Raw genomic sequence first — 5,524 nt, 5'->3', positions numbered from 1 at the left:
CTAGATTGCCTAATTTATCTGCTTATAGCTGCTCATAATATGTTTTTAAAATCTTTTGTACAAACTTTATCTTTAGAATAGTGTTATATTTACAGAAAAATTTCAGAGAGTAGTGGGAGTTCCCATATACCTTGAATCCAATATGCAACTAATGAGTTGATATTGATACATTATTATTAACTAAAGTCCACACTTTATTCAGATTTCCTCAGTTTTTACTTAATGTCCTTTTTTCTGTTCCAGGATCTCACCCAGGATACCACATTAGATTTAGTCCTCATGTCTCCTCAGGCTTCTCTTGGCTGTGACAGTTTCTCAGACTCTCTTCATTTTTGATCACTATTAAGGTATTAGTGTTACTGGTTGAGTATCTTAGAAGATGCCCCTGCTTTGGAATGTGCTGATATTTCCTAATGATTAGACTGGGGTTAATGATTTTGGGGAGGAAGTCCACAGAGATAAGTGTCATCTTATCCTATCAAGTGTACATACTGACAGAGAGATTAACCACTGTTGCTAATGTCGACTTTTATCACCTGGGTGAGGCTGTCTTTTTCATGTTTCTTCACTCTCAAGTTAACATTTTACCTTCCTTTCATACTTTCCTTTGAAAGGAAGTATGTACAGGGAACACTTAAGGCGTGGGGTGCTAGGCTTCACCTCTTTGAACTCAAAATATTTACATAAAATATTTGGAATTCTCCATGGGAAATTTTTCTCATCTCTACTTATTTGTTGAATTATTTATTTATACCAGTGTAGACTCATGAACCCTTATTTTACACTCTGGGTTATAATCCAATACTACTTTAGTTATTTGGTTACACAAATTGTTCCAGCTTTGTCCCTTGGGAGTTCTTTTAGTTGGCTCCTGTGTCCCTTTGACATGTCCCATCACTGTGTTTTGTTTTGTTTTAAGCGACTTGTTTGCTTTTTTATATATTTTGTTTGGTCCGGTAGTAGACATAAGAGTATTTAGCTCCATTATTCTGTGAGCATTTCTCTTTTCCATTATTAAAGTAATAGACAGCAATGAAAATTTAATGATAAATAAAAGTAGGTAGAAAAAAGTGCAATTCAATCTTCGTTACTTGAGTGTGTTCTTTTGAAGTGCCCTCTTTTTTCCTTATTATTTGCATACTTTTCACAATTTCTTTTTTTAAAAAATAGGTCTAATCATTCTTTGCAAATAATTTCATATTCAGGTTATTTCTATTTAACAATACAGTATGAACATTTTCCTCCCTCACTAATATATATCACTTAAAATGTTCTACATAAGTCAATTACCCTTTCCTTTTAATTGATTAAAATTGGTCCATAAATATCCTTAGTGTATTGCATAATTCTGGATGCATAGCAGGTCTTTGACATAGAGATGGAATAAATGAGCTATTTAGAAAGTTTCTATATTTTTAAATTATAAATAGTGATGAAAGGAGTGTGTTTGTGTATAAATTACTTAATACTTTTATATGTTTAAGATTTCTAGAAGTTTAGCTGAGTCCAATAATAGCATCAATGCTTTTGAAGCCCTTAATTCATGATTAGATTTATAATCTAATTGTATAAGGCTAACCCAATGAAATAAAGAGAAAAATATTAATATTACATACTTAATAAGACTCTGCATCAAACTAAGGTTTTTAGAATAGGGAATTTACTAGAGGATATGTGAACATAGGGAAAAATAGATCCCTCATGGGATTGTCTCAGAGAAAGAGTGTACAGCATAATTATGGTTCTTCCTTATGTTTCTGATGATTGGGAATATAAATTGCAGGAAATGAATGGAAATACAGGAAAAGGAGATACAAGGCTATTCCTGGGATTCACATGATGCATTTTCCCATGAAAGTATTTTCTCCACTCTGGTAAATTATTAATGGCACAAAAGGAAGACTATACTTTATTTACTGAAGGAGATTTATAAGAATCTAGATAATTGAGAAACCATTAGTTATGACTAAATTTTTTAGAGCAAAACAAGTAAAACCATTGTTGTTATAAGCGTGGGGTGATGGGAAAGCTATGGCACAAATTTAGGTGACCATATTGAAAAACTATTTCTATTAACCACATAAATCAGTTACCTCAAGCTATCTCATTTTGTCATTTTGAAGCTTGTGATGAATAAAAATGTGTAATCCAAACAGCAATCCTCTTTAAAGCCATAAACAAGAGAATGAATGAATACAAACAGAAAAAGATAAGTTCAGTTCCATTTGGCTGTGGATTTTTGCATCCTTGTTATTTTCTGCTTAAATCCTAGAAGAGACATTTGATGTGAATAATGTTAAATGTTGAGTGAATACTTTATATATGGTTAATATATATGTAAATATATTAATATATAAATATATGTATTATATATTAAAACGTGGCATATATTATTTAAATTATATATTATTTACATATTATATATGTACACACACACATATATATATATTCTTTTTTTTTACATAGTTTGACTCTACAAAGTGTGCAATGACCATAACTGATGCTACTATGAGCTGTGAAGGATTCATGCAAGAATGGAGCATAGATTTCTCATAACCTAAAATCTTAGAAACAGAACTTAATTTAAGGCTTAATTAATAGTTCTTTAACAGAATCACTTTCAAAATATGGATCTTTAGAATTCTTGATGTATTTTCCACATTTATCATTTCCAGGTTAAGAAACTCAATATTATTCTGTGAATGTAGAACCCAGCATTATTATTACCTTATTTATGGAGATCTCTATAAAGCACAAAGAGGCATTCCGTATCATGTATTTTACTGAGGAGGAACCTTAACTCTCAAAGGGAGATACTTGTCCTATGTTGCCCTAGTTAGTAACTCAGGTAGGTATCAAGGTCTTTGGACTCCAAGTTCACGGCCTATATGATTGTGATTTCATGTGCTTTTATTTTTGTCTTTCAGAAATGTATATTCTGAACTCTCCTTGCTATTTGGTACACTTATCTGGGCCATTTCAGACACCACTGACCAACAAAATCTCCCAAAAGTGAGAGGTGCTTTAAGTTTAGGTACCTAGTCTACGTATCAAATTAGATATCACCATGAGCCATCCTATTTGTATACATAACTTTTCCACTCACGATTCTCACTCATTTTGATTATGATTGGGATAAAGTTGACAACATGGAAAGGGCAAACCATTCAGTGGTATCTGAGTTCATTTTGCTGGGACTTTCCAAATCTCAGAATCTTCAGATTCTGTTCTTTGTAAGATTCTCTGTGGTCTATGCTGGGATTGTGTTAGGAAACCTCCTAATTTTGGTCACAGTGACCTTTGACTCATGCCTTCACACACAAATGTACTTTCTGCTTATCAATATGTGCTGTATTGATATGATCCTAGCTTCTTTTGCTACCCCTAAGATTATTGTGGATTTCCTCCGTAAACAGAAGACCATCATCTCTTGTTAGGGATGTTATTCTCAGATGCTCTTCATGTACCTCCTAGGTGCGAATGAGATGATGTTGCTTGTAGCCATGGCAGTAGACAGGTATATTGCCATATGCAAACCCCTCCATTACATGACCATCATGAGCCCTCAAGTGCTTGTTGGGCTGCTGTTATCTTCCTACGCAGTTGGGTTTGTGCACTTGTCTAGTCAAATGGATTTCATGTTGAATTTGCCCTTCTGTGTCCCAGTGTGGTGGACAGTTTTTTGTGACCTTCCTCTAGTGATCAAACTTGCCTAACTTCTACAACTGCTGGTCATTGCTGACAGTGGCCTCCTGTCCCTGATCTGCTTCCTCCTCTTGCTTGTCTCCTACACAATCATCATATACTCAGTCAGGCACCGTGCTGCCTGTGGTTCAGCCAAGGCCTTCTCCACTCTGTCAGCACACATCACTGTTGTCACTGTCTTCTTTGCCCCATGTATCTTTATCTATGTATGGCCCCTCAGCAGATATTCTGTAGATAAAATTCTTTCCATGTTTTATACAATTTTCACACCTCTCTTAAATCCTATTATTTATCCATTAAGGAATCAAGAAGTAAAAGAGCCATAAAGAAGATAAAGACTCGATATCCATCCTTCTTCCTATCCATTCATCAGTCTATGGACACTTGGGCTGTTTCCATAATTTGGCTGTTGTAGATAGTGATGGTATAAATATTGAATTAAGTATTTTTGCCTTCTTTGGGTAAATATCTAGTAGTGCAATTGCTGGATCCTAGAGTAGTTCTATCGTTAATTATTTGAGGAACCTCCATATTGTTTTCTAGAGTGGCTGCACCAATTTGCATTTCCAAGAGGGTTAACTTTTTTCTACATCCTCACCTGCACAAGAAATAATTTTCTTGTGTTGTTAATTTTAGCCATTCTTGACAGGTGTGAGGTGGTATGTCTATAGTTTTGATTTGCATACCCGTGATGATGAGTAATACTCAGGATCTTTTCAGATGTCTATTAGCCACCTGGATGTCTTCTTGGGAAAAATATCTATTCATGTCTTCTGCCTATTTTGTAATCGGATTATTTGGGGTTTTGGGGGTTGAGCTGGGTTCCTTTTTTATATATGTTGGATACTAACTCTTTATCAGGTATGTCATTTGCAAGTATCATCTCCAATTCCATAGGTTGTCCTTTAATTTGTTTATTTTTTTCTTTGCTGTGTGGAGTAGTAAATAGCCTTTTGAGCATGGCTTTTTTCACTCAGCATAATGCCTTTGAGATTCATTCAATAGCAAGTTGTGTTTATCATTATAAATCAGTGTTATATTTTAATATCTATTAAGTATCCTCATTGCTATTCTTCCTCGAATTGTCTTGAAACCAGGTCAATTATTCATTGATATTAACTAGAATGATTTTATCAAATGATATGAATGCTAAGTAATTATATATGCATTACTTTTATACATTGATTTAGGAAGAAATATAATATTGACAATATTGGTCTTTTTAATCCTAGAGCATGGTTTATTTCTGCATTTATTCAGGCCTTCTTTTGTATCCCCCAGTAATATTTTATAACTTTTTTTATTCAGTACTGAAAATTTTAATCTTATGAATTACTTAATTCAGGTTTTTTTAGAAGTCTTTTTTACTTGTAACATTTTTATATTTCTTGAATGTAGAAAATGGATACTTATATATATATATATATATTTATTTGAAATTAGCCACTGACCTAAACACTAATTCATTGAAATTTTTAGTCAATTCTGGGGGCTTAGACTATAACGTTTCAACTATGATAACCTAATTTTCCTATTATTTTTCAATATCTTATTTCATATTTTAGTTCATGACATTACTAGTACTTAATACCATTTTGAAATTTTTCCTGAATGCCAAAGGACAAAATAGATATATGTCATAAAATGTCTGGCACAACTGTACTCTAGTAGGGAGAATTACTAATTTTAATATTTTTATAAAATATGGTGAATATTTTACATATTTTTATAAAAATCACACTTTAAAAAAAATTTTATTGGAGTTCAATTTGCCAACATTTAGCATAACACCCAGTGCTCATCCCACCAAGTGCCCCCC

General features: G+C 33.1%; 1 pseudogene; it reads left to right on the top strand.

Annotated features, from left to right (window-relative positions):
* The first annotated feature begins 3,149 nt into the window (after window positions 1-3,149).
* On the top strand, window positions 3,150-4,031 carry LOC129514978 (olfactory receptor 4K13-like; annotated as a pseudogene).
* Window positions 4,032-5,524: the final 1,493 nt, after the last annotated feature.

The sequence above is a fragment of the Nyctereutes procyonoides genome, unplaced genomic scaffold (genome assembly GCF_905146905.1).
Source record: "Nyctereutes procyonoides isolate TBG_1078 unplaced genomic scaffold, NYPRO_anot_genome, whole genome shotgun sequence".
Lineage (NCBI taxonomy): Eukaryota > Metazoa > Chordata > Mammalia > Carnivora > Canidae > Nyctereutes > Nyctereutes procyonoides.
Note: the sequence above shows the minus strand (reverse complement) of the source record. Positions and strands in the feature narration are given on the sequence as shown.